Genomic DNA, 16,840 nt, shown 5'->3' with positions numbered 1-16,840 from the left:
ACGCTGGACGTGCGTCCGGGGCAGGGCGCCCAGGATCGCAGCACCCTCGGGTCGCTGCCACGCCCGCAGGCTTCCGCACACCGCTCTTAACCACCCCTCGCGCACGCCCCCCCACCCCCCCCGACGCCCCACACCGCCCCCTGGCCCCGCTCCCCGGCACGCCCGGGACCACAGGAGCCCCCCGGGCCAGGAAGAGCGAACCTTCCTGCAGCAACGCCTTCACCTGGCAAGCGCCGGACCCGAGGGGGCGCAGGGTCAAAGAGATTGTCCGCCTCAGCAATCCGGAGCAGACGGGGCCGGTGGCCAGTCGCGGGCCTGTGGGTCTCTTCAAGGCGCTAGGACGACAAACACTGGGGGCCGAACCTCCCGGGGGCGCGACGCCGTCTACCGCACAGGTCATCTACCGCAGCCGAGCCTTCCCTGGCAGGCAACAACCGGCAGCCCCCTTGGGACCCAACGCCACCCCTGGCAAGACCGCGACGGCGGTCGCAACCCAACAAGAGGGTACATCCTGTGCAAGCCCGTGGAACCGCACTACGGCCGCTCCCCTCCGCTCCCTTTCCTTCCTGCCCGCCCTGTCAGCCACCACACTGCCTGGACGTCAGCGCCAGGGCCACCTTTGGCCAGCTGTGTGTGGCCCGGGTGAGCAGGTGACACACAGGAGCTGCCAGCTGCAGCGCTGCGGCCTAGGGCCGCTGCCCCCGCCGCCAAAACCACGGGCCCATCACACCTCCTCACCAAGCCAGAAGGCAACCACAGGCGCTGCGGCTTGCCCGGCCCAAACCGAGGCTCCGAACGGAACCCAGGGAAGACTCGGCTGTTCGGCCTCCAGACACGGACCGCCACCCCACCCGCCACGCCCCCCGGGGCAACGGCTCAGGCCAGAACCGGGCCAGCGCGTACTCAGCGCCAACCACGGGCCGGGCCCATGCCAACGCCACACTCTCCGACTCTAAAGACGCCCATGCGACCCGGGCGCCGCGCCAGCAGAGGCCGGCCATTCAAGCAAGTCCCTCCGAGTCGCAAACGTCCAGCTCATGCGGTCACGCTCCCGGTGCAAACACGGCAGACGCCCACACGCTGAGGCCCTGGGCGGGCTCTGCGCGAGTGTCATCAACCAGAAGCTGTCCCTCACTCCTCTCACCCCCGGAGAAGACCAGGTGCTGGACCTCAGGCTCGGCGAGAACGACGGTAGTGAGTTCTCACTCATTTTGTTCAGATTTCCAAGGAATGCATTTGAGGGAGTCATCATCGATCCGAGCACCTTCGGGGCAGCTGGCGGGGCTCGGCGGGTGAGCCCATCACCTCAGGGTCGGCCAGCGGCCCGGAGAATCCCGAGCCAAGCCCCTGAGCAAGGGCAACTGTCGACCCACCCTCAGAGCGCCAGCTCCGCACGCCCCCGGGGACCCGCGGGCTAGAAGCCTCTCAGCGCGGTCTGGGACTCCCAGGGCCAACGGCACGAACTGGGTGCAGGGGGATCCTTACCAGCCTCAGCGAGCCACGGGCACGGGGCGCACCCGAAGCCACGCTTCTTGCGGGATTCCCTCGCGTCTCCGCTCCACAAACGACAGGAAGGTCTTCTCTTCTTGGGCGACGGCAAGCTTTGCTCGGAGATCCCACCTGGGAAGTGCAGAGCAATCGCACGCGCACGCCTCAGCGACCCAGCCAGGCTCTCAGGTAACCAGAGCCAGGCCAAGGGTTCCACCCCGACTCCCCGCCCCGGGGCAAGCCTTGCATCTTCTTGGCCTCTACCTCTTCCCCTCAGGTGTGACAAGAAGGCGTGTGTGACAGCACAAGCGCAGGAAGGCGCGCAGGCGGGCGCGTGTGCGTGTCTTCGGGTGCGCGGGGCCCGAGCCCCTGAAGAAGCACGTCTTCCGCACACATCCCTGGCCTCAGGCCCTGCCGCGAGACCAAGAGCTCGCGCTGGCGGCTTTCACCTCGACTCGCCCGGCGGCTCACCTCTGCCCTTTCGGCCTGCTGAAATAGGCCGCAGGCTCCCTCTCTCACAGCCCCTGCCTCTGAACACCGGAACACGACACTCCAGCAGGTTCACCCTCCGCCCGACCGTGGGCGCCCGCTGTCCCCGCACGCCGTGCCACGCGAACCGCGCCCGACGGAAACGCGCCGACCACTGCTGGACCTGAACCACGTAAAGCGCCTACACCACTCGAAGGCTGGCGCCGCTGGGACACGGGCTAGAGGGCAGAAGCAGCAGCCCCTCCTGATCTCCAGTGGCCACGCCACCGGGGGACCGGGGGCCAGGCGCCTCTTCCTGCTGACTGAGGCTACACCCACGCCCTCAGCGGTGCCAGCGGCAGGGGAAGTGCCAGGAAGAGGTGGTCTGTGGCCACCACGACCCACGCTAAGACCCGACTGAACCTGGAGCCCACTCCCGTCCAGGGACCTGGCGTTACCACAGCGGGCCCGCTTTCTGGACCCCGGCCTTCCAGGACTCCTTCCCACCCACGCGCTGCCTGGCCCACCTCAGGCCTGCGAGGCAAGTCCCCCAAGCAGGACCTCAAACCCTACACACACGTGGCGGCCAGGGAGCCCCGGGGAGGACGGCCACGAGGGAATCTCGACTGTGCGTACGGGACTCGACCCGTCACGTTCAACGTCTGGACCCTCCCTCGGCACCTGTAACACCACAAACGACCTCACACGGCCCCAAGGATGGCTCTGTCCACGAAGGCAAGAGGAGGCACGGAACGAGCACACACACACCCCGCCCCCGCCACCCATGGAGAGGCGGACGTTTTCCAAGGCGGACGTCTGTGCGCGGCAGGGCAGCTCGGGTCACGGCACCCGCCGTCTCCGCCAGGCCCACAGGCTTCCACGAAGAAACCTAAAGCCCTGCGACGAGGCATGAGGCGAACCGCGCCAGGAAAATCGGACCGTGCTGGAGGAACGCTTTCTCCTCGGAGACCCCGCGCCTGAGACGGCGGAGGATCCAAGGCCACGGTCGCCCAAGCAATCGATGAGCAGCGGCGGCCGGCCGGCCGGCAGTCACGTGCCGGGCCCCTCTTCAAGGAACCGTGGAGAGAACCGGAGAGCGCCACCGCTCTGGAACAAGGCCCGCCATCTGCCACAAAGGTCACCGACCACAGTGCACACCCCCGGGCCTTCAAGCCCCCAGCCTTCCCCGGCACGCACCAATCGCCAGCCCCGTCAGAGCCAGGGCACGTTCCCGACAAGCCGCTGCCAGCGCTCGGAACACAACGAGGCAGCACGTCCCACGGAAGCCCACGGCATCACACTGTGACCTGTCCTCTCCGTGCTCTTCTTCCCCCCCAGCTCCCCACGACCAGGCCATCAGCCACCACAGTGTCTTGACCTGAGTGCCAGGCCCACAGCCCGGTCCCCGTTTGGGCACATTGGCGTGGACTGGGCGAGCCGGAGAACTAGAGGAGCCCCAAGCTGCAGCACCAAAGTCTCACCCCTCCGGCGGCGCCCCAAACCGCGAGGGGTGCTCCAACTGCCTCACCAAGCCAAAAGGCAAGAACAGCTGACGGCCGCCCGCCTGGCCCGGGGCTCTCATCAGAAACCACGCGACCTTCCACTGCTTACTGCTCAGCTCTGAGACGCAGACCCCCGGGGCCTTCGTCCCCAGCGGGAACCAGGCCCACACAGCCACAAGGCCCCGAGCTCACGGGGCCTGTGCCAGCGCCACACTCTCCGACTTCCCAACCTAGGATGCGAGCTGCCAGCCACGGCCCTCAGCCACAGGCCGTTCAACCAAGCACCGCCGACTGACGGACACCCCCCTCACGCGGTGAGAGGAAGGACCCCCAGATGCCACGGCTCCCAAATGCGGACGCCCGGCGTGGTGCCCGTGCCCGTCCCAGTGCGCTCAAGGGGAAGCGGTCCCTCACTCCTGCCATGCCTGGGGAAGACAACGTGCCGGACCTCAGTTTCGATGAGAACGACGGTAGTGAGTTCTCACTCATTTTGTTCAGATTTTCCAAGGAATGCATATGAGGGAGTCATCATCGATCCGAGCACGTTCTGCCAACCTGGACAAACTAACCAGGCAGGCTGGGGGGCTCCGCAGCGGGCGAGCCGATCGCCTCATGGGCGCCAGCGGCCTGGAGAATCCAGAGCCGAGCCCCGCCGGAGCAGGGGCAACAGTCAGTCCGCCCTCAGAGCACGACGCCGCGGGCCCCCGGGCACACGCGCCCAAGAAGCCTCTGAGGCAGGTCTAGCGAAGCCCTCAGGGCGAGAGGCCGAACTTGGGACAAAGCAATGCTGACCGTCCTGGGCCGTCCGAGGGCGTGGTGCGCATCCCGGGCCACACTTCCGCCGCGACTGCCTCGCACCTGCGCTCGTCACGGGACACGAAGGGTCTTCTTCTGTCGGTGGGCGGCAGCGAGCTTTGCACGGCACTTCCACCTGAGGAGTGTAGAGAAAGCACACGCATGCTTCAGAAACGTGCCCAGCTGGTCAGAAGACAGGATCCGTGCCACAGTTCCCCCCGCGGCACCCTTGCATCTGCTTGCCCTGTACCTCTATCCCTTCGGGATGACCGAAGGCGCGTGTGATATCCCGAGTGTAGGCAGATGCGCAGGCCTGTGCACGTGTGTGTGTGTGTGTGTGTGTGTGTGTGTGTGTGTGTTCGCGCGCGCGCGCGTGCGTGCCTGCGGGCTTCCGTGTGCGGTGGCCTCAGCACCCGGGAAAGCACGCCGTCCTCACAGATGCCTGACCTCGTGCCCTGCCACCCCACGCGGAAGCCCGGTGACTTCCCAAGGAAGGACGCCAACTCGCACCGCTAGAGGCTGCTGCAATCGGCCCCGGACTCCCTCTCTGAGCGCCACTCCTTCTGAGCAAAGGACACGGACCATCCACCTACACCCTCACGCTGACCGTGGATGTGAGGTCAACGTGGCCAGCGTGTCCCCGCGAGCTGGGCCGGGGGGAACGGCACTTGATGGTAATGCTACCTGGCTACCGCCAGGACAACAGGGCTGACACGAGAGCCGGCACCACTCGCCCACGGGCGGCGCAACAGAAGCAGCCCGTCTGAACCTCCAGGGGCCCGACGCCTTCAGGCCGCACTCCGGTCTGGGCTATCTAAGCCAAGACGCCCTGGGCGGGCCAGCAGGGAACCCCGCTGCAACGGCTGGTCACAGCCACCGAGACCCGGGGCAAGACCCGTCTCAGACCACAGCCAATTCCCACGCAGCGACGCGGCATTTCCACCGCCTGCGGGTTGCGGGGCGCTGGCCTTCGAGGAAACGTTCAACCCCGCGGCTCCCTGCTCCAAAGGGGAAGCCCCCTCACGCCTGCACAGCAAGTCCCCCAAGGTGTAGCCTCCAACACCTCGCGCGCCAGGCGGGCAGGGAGCCTCCCGGACGACAGCCGTCAAGGCATTATGACTTTGCCCAAGTCGACCGCGTCGCGCTCGACCTATGACCCCCTCCTTCGGCCCCAGAACACCACAGACGACCTCACAGAGCACAAACGCTGCCTCCTCCTGGAAGACAAGGCAAAGAATGAAACTAGGACACCGCTCCCACACAAGGAGACGTGCTCCTCCTCCACGCTGGACGTGCGTCCGGGGCAGGGCGCCCAGGATCGCAGCACCCTCGGGTCGCTGCCACGCCCGCAGGCTTCCGCACACCGCTCTTAACCACCCCTCGCGCACGCCCCCCCACCCCCCCCGACGCCCCACACCGCCCCCTGGCCCCGCTCCCCGGCACGCCCGGGACCACAGGAGCCCCCCGGGCCAGGAAGAGCGAACCTTCCTGCAGCAACGCCTTCACCTGGCAAGCGCCGGACCCGAGGGGGCGCAGGGTCAAAGAGATTGTCCGCCTCAGCAATCCGGAGCAGACGGGGCCGGTGGCCAGTCGCGGGCCTGTGGGTCTCTTCAAGGCGCTAGGACGACAAACACTGGGGGCCGAACCTCCCGGGGGCGCGACGCCGTCTACCGCACAGGTCATCTACCGCAGCCGAGCCTTCCCTGGCAGGCAACAACCGGCAGCCCCCTTGGGACCCAACGCCACCCCTGGCAAGACCGCGACGGCGGTCGCAACCCAACAAGAGGGTACATCCTGTGCAAGCCCGTGGAACCGCACTACGGCCGCTCCCCTCCGCTCCCTTTCCTTCCTGCCCGCCCTGTCAGCCACCACACTGCCTGGACGTCAGCGCCAGGGCCACCTTTGGCCAGCTGTGTGTGGCCCGGGTGAGCAGGTGACACACAGGAGCTGCCAGCTGCAGCGCTGCGGCCTAGGGCCGCTGCCCCCGCCGCCAAAACCACGGGCCCATCACACCTCCTCACCAAGCCAGAAGGCAACCACAGGCGCTGCGGCTTGCCCGGCCCAAACCGAGGCTCCGAACGGAACCCAGGGAAGACTCGGCTGTTCGGCCTCCAGACACGGACCGCCACCCCACCCGCCACGCCCCCCGGGGCAACGGCTCAGGCCAGAACCGGGCCAGCGCGTACTCAGCGCCAACCACGGGCCGGGCCCATGCCAACGCCACACTCTCCGACTCTAAAGACGCCCATGCGACCCGGGCGCCGCGCCAGCAGAGGCCGGCCATTCAAGCAAGTCCCTCCGAGTCGCAAACGTCCAGCTCATGCGGTCACGCTCCCGGTGCAAACACGGCAGACGCCCACACGCTGAGGCCCTGGGCGGGCTCTGCGCGAGTGTCATCAACCAGAAGCTGTCCCTCACTCCTCTCACCCCCGGAGAAGACCAGGTGCTGGACCTCAGGCTCGGCGAGAACGACGGTAGTGAGTTCTCACTCATTTTGTTCAGATTTCCAAGGAATGCATTTGAGGGAGTCATCATCGATCCGAGCACCTTCGGGGCAGCTGGCGGGGCTCGGCGGGTGAGCCCATCACCTCAGGGTCGGCCAGCGGCCCGGAGAATCCCGAGCCAAGCCCCTGAGCAAGGGCAACTGTCGACCCACCCTCAGAGCGCCAGCTCCGCACGCCCCCGGGGACCCGCGGGCTAGAAGCCTCTCAGCGCGGTCTGGGACTCCCAGGGCCAACGGCACGAACTGGGTGCAGGGGGATCCTTACCAGCCTCAGCGAGCCACGGGCACGGGGCGCACCCGAAGCCACGCTTCTTGCGGGATTCCCTCGCGTCTCCGCTCCACAAACGACAGGAAGGTCTTCTCTTCTTGGGCGACGGCAAGCTTTGCTCGGAGATCCCACCTGGGAAGTGCAGAGCAATCGCACGCGCACGCCTCAGCGACCCAGCCAGGCTCTCAGGTAACCAGAGCCAGGCCAAGGGTTCCACCCCGACTCCCCGCCCCGGGGCAAGCCTTGCATCTTCTTGGCCTCTACCTCTTCCCCTCAGGTGTGACAAGAAGGCGTGTGTGACAGCACAAGCGCAGGAAGGCGCGCAGGCGGGCGCGTGTGCGTGTCTTCGGGTGCGCGGGGCCCGAGCCCCTGAAGAAGCACGTCTTCCGCACACATCCCTGGCCTCAGGCCCTGCCGCGAGACCAAGAGCTCGCGCTGGCGGCTTTCACCTCGACTCGCCCGGCGGCTCACCTCTGCCCTTTCGGCCTGCTGAAATAGGCCGCAGGCTCCCTCTCTCACAGCCCCTGCCTCTGAACACCGGAACACGACACTCCAGCAGGTTCACCCTCCGCCCGACCGTGGGCGCCCGCTGTCCCCGCACGCCGTGCCACGCGAACCGCGCCCGACGGAAACGCGCCGACCACTGCTGGACCTGAACCACGTAAAGCGCCTACACCACTCGAAGGCTGGCGCCGCTGGGACACGGGCTAGAGGGCAGAAGCAGCAGCCCCTCCTGATCTCCAGTGGCCACGCCACCGGGGGACCGGGGGCCAGGCGCCTCTTCCTGCTGACTGAGGCTACACCCACGCCCTCAGCGGTGCCAGCGGCAGGGGAAGTGCCAGGAAGAGGTGGTCTGTGGCCACCACGACCCACGCTAAGACCCGACTGAACCTGGAGCCCACTCCCGTCCAGGGACCTGGCGTTACCACAGCGGGCCCGCTTTCTGGACCCCGGCCTTCCAGGACTCCTTCCCACCCACGCGCTGCCTGGCCCACCTCAGGCCTGCGAGGCAAGTCCCCCAAGCAGGACCTCAAACCCTACACACACGTGGCGGCCAGGGAGCCCCGGGGAGGACGGCCACGAGGGAATCTCGACTGTGCGTACGGGACTCGACCCGTCACGTTCAACGTCTGGACCCTCCCTCGGCACCTGTAACACCACAAACGACCTCACACGGCCCCAAGGATGGCTCTGTCCACGAAGGCAAGAGGAGGCACGGAACGAGCACACACACACCCCGCCCCCGCCACCCATGGAGAGGCGGACGTTTTCCAAGGCGGACGTCTGTGCGCGGCAGGGCAGCTCGGGTCACGGCACCCGCCGTCTCCGCCAGGCCCACAGGCTTCCACGAAGAAACCTAAAGCCCTGCGACGAGGCATGAGGCGAACCGCGCCAGGAAAATCGGACCGTGCTGGAGGAACGCTTTCTCCTCGGAGACCCCGCGCCTGAGACGGCGGAGGATCCAAGGCCACGGTCGCCCAAGCAATCGATGAGCAGCGGCGGCCGGCCGGCCGGCAGTCACGTGCCGGGCCCCTCTTCAAGGAACCGTGGAGAGAACCGGAGAGCGCCACCGCTCTGGAACAAGGCCCGCCATCTGCCACAAAGGTCACCGACCACAGTGCACACCCCCGGGCCTTCAAGCCCCCAGCCTTCCCCGGCACGCACCAATCGCCAGCCCCGTCAGAGCCAGGGCACGTTCCCGACAAGCCGCTGCCAGCGCTCGGAACACAACGAGGCAGCACGTCCCACGGAAGCCCACGGCATCACACTGTGACCTGTCCTCTCCGTGCTCTTCTTCCCCCCCAGCTCCCCACGACCAGGCCATCAGCCACCACAGTGTCTTGACCTGAGTGCCAGGCCCACAGCCCGGTCCCCGTTTGGGCACCTTGGCGTGGACTGGGCGAGCCGGAGAACTAGAGGAGCCCCAAGCTGCAGCACCAAAGTCTCACCCCTCCGGCGGCGCCCCAAACCGCGAGGGGTGCTCCAACTGCCTCACCAAGCCAAAAGGCAAGAACAGCTGACGGCCGCCCGCCTGGCCCGGGGCTCTCATCAGAAACCACGCGACCTTCCACTGCTTACTGCTCAGCTCTGAGACGCAGACCCCCGGGGCCTTCGTCCCCAGCGGGAACCAGGCCCACACAGCCACAAGGCCCCGAGCTCACGGGGCCTGTGCCAGCGCCACACTCTCCGACTTCCCAACCTAGGATGCGAGCTGCCAGCCACGGCCCTCAGCCACAGGCCGTTCAACCAAGCACCGCCGACTGACGGACACCCCCCTCACGCGGTGAGAGGAAGGACCCCCAGATGCCACGGCTCCCAAATGCGGACGCCCGGCGTGGTGCCCGTGCCCGTCCCAGTGCGCTCAAGGGGAAGCGGTCCCTCACTCCTGCCATGCCTGGGGAAGACAACGTGCCGGACCTCAGTTTCGATGAGAACGACGGTAGTGAGTTCTCACTCATTTTGTTCAGATTTTCCAAGGAATGCATATGAGGGAGTCATCATCGATCCGAGCACGTTCTGCCAACCTGGACAAACTAACCAGGCAGGCTGGGGGGCTCCGCAGCGGGCGAGCCGATCGCCTCATGGGCGCCAGCGGCCTGGAGAATCCAGAGCCGAGCCCCGCCGGAGCAGGGGCAACAGTCAGTCCGCCCTCAGAGCACGACGCCGCGGGCCCCCGGGCACACGCGCCCAAGAAGCCTCTGAGGCAGGTCTAGCGAAGCCCTCAGGGCGAGAGGCCGAACTTGGGACAAAGCAATGCTGACCGTCCTGGGCCGTCCGAGGGCGTGGTGCGCATCCCGGGCCACACTTCCGCCGCGACTGCCTCGCACCTGCGCTCGTCACGGGACACGAAGGGTCTTCTTCTGTCGGTGGGCGGCAGCGAGCTTTGCACGGCACTTCCACCTGAGGAGTGTAGAGAAAGCACACGCATGCTTCAGAAACGTGCCCAGCTGGTCAGAAGACAGGATCCGTGCCACAGTTCCCCCCGCGGCACCCTTGCATCTGCTTGCCCTGTACCTCTATCCCTTCGGGATGACCGAAGGCGCGTGTGATATCCCGAGTGTAGGCAGATGCGCAGGCCTGTGCACGTGTGTGTGTGTGTGTGTGTGTGTGTGTGTGTGTGTGTTCGCGCGCGCGCGCGTGCGTGCCTGCGGGCTTCCGTGTGCGGTGGCCTCAGCACCCGGGAAAGCACGCCGTCCTCACAGATGCCTGACCTCGTGCCCTGCCACCCCACGCGGAAGCCCGGTGACTTCCCAAGGAAGGACGCCAACTCGCACCGCTAGAGGCTGCTGCAATCGGCCCCGGACTCCCTCTCTGAGCGCCACTCCTTCTGAGCAAAGGACACGGACCATCCACCTACACCCTCACGCTGACCGTGGATGTGAGGTCAACGTGGCCAGCGTGTCCCCGCGAGCTGGGCCGGGGGGAACGGCACTTGATGGTAATGCTACCTGGCTACCGCCAGGACAACAGGGCTGACACGAGAGCCGGCACCACTCGCCCACGGGCGGCGCAACAGAAGCAGCCCGTCTGAACCTCCAGGGGCCCGACGCCTTCAGGCCGCACTCCGGTCTGGGCTATCTAAGCCAAGACGCCCTGGGCGGGCCAGCAGGGAACCCCGCTGCAACGGCTGGTCACAGCCACCGAGACCCGGGGCAAGACCCGTCTCAGACCACAGCCAATTCCCACGCAGCGACGCGGCATTTCCACCGCCTGCGGGTTGCGGGGCGCTGGCCTTCGAGGAAACGTTCAACCCCGCGGCTCCCTGCTCCAAAGGGGAAGCCCCCTCACGCCTGCACAGCAAGTCCCCCAAGGTGTAGCCTCCAACACCTCGCGCGCCAGGCGGGCAGGGAGCCTCCCGGACGACAGCCGTCAAGGCATTATGACTTTGCCCAAGTCGACCGCGTCGCGCTCGACCTATGACCCCCTCCTTCGGCCCCAGAACACCACAGACGACCTCACAGAGCACAAACGCTGCCTCCTCCTGGAAGACAAGGCAAAGAATGAAACTAGGACACCGCTCCCACACAAGGAGACGTGCTCCTCCTCCACGCTGGACGTGCGTCCGGGGCAGGGCGCCCAGGATCGCAGCACCCTCGGGTCGCTGCCACGCCCGCAGGCTTCCGCACACCGCTCTTAACCACCCCTCGCGCACGCCCCCCCACCCCCCCCGACGCCCCACACCGCCCCCTGGCCCCGCTCCCCGGCACGCCCGGGACCACAGGAGCCCCCCGGGCCAGGAAGAGCGAACCTTCCTGCAGCAACGCCTTCACCTGGCAAGCGCCGGACCCGAGGGGGCGCAGGGTCAAAGAGATTGTCCGCCTCAGCAATCCGGAGCAGACGGGGCCGGTGGCCAGTCGCGGGCCTGTGGGTCTCTTCAAGGCGCTAGGACGACAAACACTGGGGGCCGAACCTCCCGGGGGCGCGACGCCGTCTACCGCACAGGTCATCTACCGCAGCCGAGCCTTCCCTGGCAGGCAACAACCGGCAGCCCCCTTGGGACCCAACGCCACCCCTGGCAAGACCGCGACGGCGGTCGCAACCCAACAAGAGGGTACATCCTGTGCAAGCCCGTGGAACCGCACTACGGCCGCTCCCCTCCGCTCCCTTTCCTTCCTGCCCGCCCTGTCAGCCACCACACTGCCTGGACGTCAGCGCCAGGGCCACCTTTGGCCAGCTGTGTGTGGCCCGGGTGAGCAGGTGACACACAGGAGCTGCCAGCTGCAGCGCTGCGGCCTAGGGCCGCTGCCCCCGCCGCCAAAACCACGGGCCCATCACACCTCCTCACCAAGCCAGAAGGCAACCACAGGCGCTGCGGCTTGCCCGGCCCAAACCGAGGCTCCGAACGGAACCCAGGGAAGACTCGGCTGTTCGGCCTCCAGACACGGACCGCCACCCCACCCGCCACGCCCCCCGGGGCAACGGCTCAGGCCAGAACCGGGCCAGCGCGTACTCAGCGCCAACCACGGGCCGGGCCCATGCCAACGCCACACTCTCCGACTCTAAAGACGCCCATGCGACCCGGGCGCCGCGCCAGCAGAGGCCGGCCATTCAAGCAAGTCCCTCCGAGTCGCAAACGTCCAGCTCATGCGGTCACGCTCCCGGTGCAAACACGGCAGACGCCCACACGCTGAGGCCCTGGGCGGGCTCTGCGCGAGTGTCATCAACCAGAAGCTGTCCCTCACTCCTCTCACCCCCGGAGAAGACCAGGTGCTGGACCTCAGGCTCGGCGAGAACGACGGTAGTGAGTTCTCACTCATTTTGTTCAGATTTCCAAGGAATGCATTTGAGGGAGTCATCATCGATCCGAGCACCTTCGGGGCAGCTGGCGGGGCTCGGCGGGTGAGCCCATCACCTCAGGGTCGGCCAGCGGCCCGGAGAATCCCGAGCCAAGCCCCTGAGCAAGGGCAACTGTCGACCCACCCTCAGAGCGCCAGCTCCGCACGCCCCCGGGGACCCGCGGGCTAGAAGCCTCTCAGCGCGGTCTGGGACTCCCAGGGCCAACGGCACGAACTGGGTGCAGGGGGATCCTTACCAGCCTCAGCGAGCCACGGGCACGGGGCGCACCCGAAGCCACGCTTCTTGCGGGATTCCCTCGCGTCTCCGCTCCACAAACGACAGGAAGGTCTTCTCTTCTTGGGCGACGGCAAGCTTTGCTCGGAGATCCCACCTGGGAAGTGCAGAGCAATCGCACGCGCACGCCTCAGCGACCCAGCCAGGCTCTCAGGTAACCAGAGCCAGGCCAAGGGTTCCACCCCGACTCCCCGCCCCGGGGCAAGCCTTGCATCTTCTTGGCCTCTACCTCTTCCCCTCAGGTGTGACAAGAAGGCGTGTGTGACAGCACAAGCGCAGGAAGGCGCGCAGGCGGGCGCGTGTGCGTGTCTTCGGGTGCGCGGGGCCCGAGCCCCTGAAGAAGCACGTCTTCCGCACACATCCCTGGCCTCAGGCCCTGCCGCGAGACCAAGAGCTCGCGCTGGCGGCTTTGACCTCGACTCGCCCGGCGGCTCACCTCTGCCCTTTCGGCCTGCTGAAATAGGCCGCAGGCTCCCTCTCTCACAGCCCCTGCCTCTGAACACCGGAACACGACACTCCAGCAGGTTCACCCTCCGCCCGACCGTGGGCGCCCGCTGTCCCCGCACGCCGTGCCACGCGAACCGCGCCCGACGGAAACGCGCCGACCACTGCTGGACCTGAACCACGTAAAGCGCCTACACCACTCGAAGGCTGGCGCCGCTGGGACACGGGCTAGAGGGCAGAAGCAGCAGCCCCTCCTGATCTCCAGTGGCCACGCCACCGGGGGACCGGGGGCCAGGCGCCTCTTCCTGCTGACTGAGGCTACACCCACGCCCTCAGCGGTGCCAGCGGCAGGGGAAGTGCCAGGAAGAGGTGGTCTGTGGCCACCACGACCCACGCTAAGACCCGACTGAACCTGGAGCCCACTCCCGTCCAGGGACCTGGCGTTACCACAGCGGGCCCGCTTTCTGGACCCCGGCCTTCCAGGACTCCTTCCCACCCACGCGCTGCCTGGCCCACCTCAGGCCTGCGAGGCAAGTCCCCCAAGCAGGACCTCAAACCCTACACACACGTGGCGGCCAGGGAGCCCCGGGGAGGACGGCCACGAGGGAATCTCGACTGTGCGTACGGGACTCGACCCGTCACGTTCAACGTCTGGACCCTCCCTCGGCACCTGTAACACCACAAACGACCTCACACGGCCCCAAGGATGGCTCTGTCCACGAAGGCAAGAGGAGGCACGGAACGAGCACACACACACCCCGCCCCCGCCACCCATGGAGAGGCGGACGTTTTCCAAGGCGGACGTCTGTGCGCGGCAGGGCAGCTCGGGTCACGGCACCCGCCGTCTCCGCCAGGCCCACAGGCTTCCACGAAGAAACCTAAAGCCCTGCGACGAGGCATGAGGCGAACCGCGCCAGGAAAATCGGACCGTGCTGGAGGAACGCTTTCTCCTCGGAGACCCCGCGCCTGAGACGGCGGAGGATCCAAGGCCACGGTCGCCCAAGCAATCGATGAGCAGCGGCGGCCGGCCGGCCGGCAGTCACGTGCCGGGCCCCTCTTCAAGGAACCGTGGAGAGAACCGGAGAGCGCCACCGCTCTGGAACAAGGCCCACCATCTGCCACAAAGGTCACCGACCACAGTGCACACCCCCGGGCCTTCAAGCCTCCAGCCTTCCCTGGCACGCACCAATCGCCAGCCCCGTCAGAGCCAGGGCACGTTCCCGACAAGCCGCTGCCAGCGCTCGGAACACAACGAGGCAGCACGTCCCACGGAAGCCCACGGCATCACACTGTGACCTGTCCTCTCCGTGCTCTTCTTCCCCCCCAGCTCCCCACGACCAGGCCATCAGCCACCACAGTGTCTTGACATGAGTGCCAGGCCCACAGCCCGGTCCCCGTTTGGGCACCTTGGCGTGGACTGGGCGAGCCGGAGAACTAGAGGAGCCCCAAGCTGCAGCACCAAAGTCTCACCCCTCCGGCGGCGCCCCAAACCGCGAGGGGTGCTCCAACTGCCTCACCAAGCCAAAAGGCAAGAACAGCTGACGGCCGCCCGCCTGGCCCGGGGCTCTCATCAGAAACCATGCGACCTTCCACTGCTTACTGCTCAGCTCTGAGACGCAGACCCCCGGGGCCTTCGTCCCCAGCGGGAACCAGGCCCACACAGCCACAAGGCCCCGAGCTCACGGGGCCTGTGCCAGCGCCACACTCTCCGACTTCCCAACCTAGGATGCGAGCTGCCAGCCACGGCCCTCAGCCACAGGCCGTTCAACCAAGCACCGCCGACTGACGGACACCCCCCTCACGCGGTGAGAGGAAGGACCCCCAGATGCCACGGCTCCCAAATGCGGACGCCCGGCGTGGTGCCCGTGCCCGTCCCAGTGCGCTCAAGGGGAAGCGGTCCCTCACTCCTGCCATGCCTGGGGAAGACAACGTGCCGGACCTCAGTTTCGATGAGAACGACGGTAGTGAGTTCTCACTCATTTTGTTCAGATTTTCCAAGGAATGCATATGAGGGAGTCATCATCGATCCGAGCACGTTCTGCCAACCTGGACAAACTAACCAGGCAGGCTGGGGGGCTCCGCAGTGGGCGAGCCGATCGCCTCATGGGCGCCAGCGGCCTGGAGAATCCAGAGCCGAGCCCCGCCGGAGCAGGGGCAACAGTCAGTCCGCCCTCAGAGCACGACGCCGCGGGCCCCCGGGCACACGCGCCCAAGAAGCCTCTGAGGCAGGTCTAGCGAAGCCCTCAGGGCGAGAGGCCGAACTTGGGACAAAGCAATGCTGACCGTCCTGGGCCGTCCGAGGGCGTGGTGCGCATCCCGGGCCACACTTCCGCCGCGACTGCCTCGCACCTGCGCTCGTCACGGGACACGAAGGGTCTTCTTCTGTCGGTGGGCGGCAGCGAGCTTTGCACGGCACTTCCACCTGAGGAGTGTAGAGAAAGCACACGCATGCTTCAGAAACGTGCCCAGCTGGTCAGAAGACAGGATCCGTGCCACAGTTCCCCCCGCGGCACCCTTGCATCTGCTTGCCCTGTACCTCTATCCCTTCGGGATGACCGAAGGCGCGTGTGATATCCCGAGTGTAGGCAGATGCGCAGGCCTGTGCACCTGTGTGTGTGTGTGTGTGTGCGTGTGTGTGTGTGTGTGTGTGTGTTTGCGCGCGTGCGTGCCTGCGGGCTTCCGTGTGCGGTGGCCTCAGCACCCGGGAAAGCACGCCGTCCTCACAGATGCCTGACCTCGTGCCCTGCCACCCCACGCGGAAGCCCGGTGACTTCCCAAGGAAGGACGCCAACTCGCACCGCTAGAGGCTGCTGCAATCGGCCCCGGACTCCCTCTCTGAGCGCCACTCCTTCTGAGCAAAGGACACGGACCATCCACCTACACCCTCACGCTGACCGTGGATGTGAGGTCAACGTGGCCAGCGTGTCCCCGCGAGCTGGGCCGGGGGGAACGGCACTTGATGGTAATGCTACCTGGCTACCGCCAGGACAACAGGGCTGACACGAGAGCCGGCACCACTCGCCCACGGGCGGCGCAACAGAAGCAGCCCGTCTGAACCTCCAGGGGCCCGACGCCTTCAGGCCGCACTCCGGTCTGGGCTATCTAAGCCAAGACGCCCTGGGCGGGCCAGCAGGGAACCCCGCTGCAACGGCTGGTCACAGCCACCGAGACCCGGGGCAAGACCCGTCTCAGACCACAGCCAATTCCCACGCAGCGACGCGGCATTTCCACCGCCTGCGGGTTGCGGGGCGCTGGCCTTCGAGGAAACGTTCAACCCCGCGGCTCCCTGCTCCAAAGGGGAAGCCCCCTCACGCCTGCACAGCAAGGCCCCCAAGGTGTAGCCTCCAACACCTCGCGCGCCAGGCGGGCAGGGAGCCTCCCGGACGACAGCCGTCAAGGCATTATGACTTTGCCCAAGTCGACCGCGTCGCACTCGACCTATGACCCCCTCCTTCGGCCCCAGAACACCACAGACGACCTCACAGAGCACAAACGCTGCCTCCTCCTGGAAGACAAGGCAAAGAATGAAACTAGGACACCGCTCCCACACAAGGAGACGTGCTCCTCCTCCACGCTGGACGTGCGTCCGGGGCAGGGCGCCCAGGATCGCAGCACCCTCGGGTCGCTGCCACGCCCGCAGGCTTCCGCACACCGCTCTTAACCACCCCTCGCGCACGCCCCCCCACCCCCCCCGACGCCCCACACCGCCCCCTGGCCCCGCTCCCCGGCACGCCCGGGACCACAGGAGCCCCCCGGGCCAGGAAGAGCGAACCTTCCTGCAGCAACGCCTTCACCTGGCAA

General features: G+C 67.1%; 6 non-coding genes across 6 annotated transcripts; all 6 read right to left on the bottom strand.

Moving 5' to 3' along the window:
* Window positions 1-1,165: 1,165 nt before the first annotated feature.
* On the bottom strand, window positions 1,166-1,258 carry LOC138919441 (small nucleolar RNA SNORD116). Its single transcript, XR_011429605.1, has one exon. It is a non-coding gene; the product is annotated as a small nucleolar RNA SNORD116 (small nucleolar RNA).
* A 2,644-nt stretch (window positions 1,259-3,902) lies between these two features.
* LOC138919396 (small nucleolar RNA SNORD116) lies at window positions 3,903-3,996 on the bottom strand. Its single transcript, XR_011429548.1, has one exon. It is a non-coding gene; the product is annotated as a small nucleolar RNA SNORD116 (small nucleolar RNA).
* A 2,705-nt stretch (window positions 3,997-6,701) lies between these two features.
* Window positions 6,702-6,794, bottom strand: LOC138919440 (small nucleolar RNA SNORD116). The gene has a single exon (XR_011429604.1). It is a non-coding gene; the product is annotated as a small nucleolar RNA SNORD116 (small nucleolar RNA).
* A 2,644-nt stretch (window positions 6,795-9,438) lies between these two features.
* LOC138919395 (small nucleolar RNA SNORD116) lies at window positions 9,439-9,532 on the bottom strand. Its single transcript, XR_011429547.1, has one exon. It is a non-coding gene; the product is annotated as a small nucleolar RNA SNORD116 (small nucleolar RNA).
* Window positions 9,533-12,237: 2,705 nt separating this feature from the next.
* LOC138919437 (small nucleolar RNA SNORD116) lies at window positions 12,238-12,330 on the bottom strand. Its single transcript, XR_011429603.1, has one exon. It is a non-coding gene; the product is annotated as a small nucleolar RNA SNORD116 (small nucleolar RNA).
* A 2,644-nt stretch (window positions 12,331-14,974) lies between these two features.
* LOC138919391 (small nucleolar RNA SNORD116) lies at window positions 14,975-15,068 on the bottom strand. Its single transcript, XR_011429538.1, has one exon. It is a non-coding gene; the product is annotated as a small nucleolar RNA SNORD116 (small nucleolar RNA).
* Window positions 15,069-16,840: the final 1,772 nt, after the last annotated feature.

The sequence above is a fragment of the Equus caballus genome, chromosome 1 (genome assembly GCF_041296265.1).
Source record: "Equus caballus isolate H_3958 breed thoroughbred chromosome 1, TB-T2T, whole genome shotgun sequence".
Taxonomy (NCBI): Eukaryota; Metazoa; Chordata; class Mammalia; order Perissodactyla; family Equidae; genus Equus; species Equus caballus.
The sequence above is the reverse complement of the archived record's forward strand: the minus strand, read 5'-3'. Positions and strand labels throughout refer to the sequence as shown.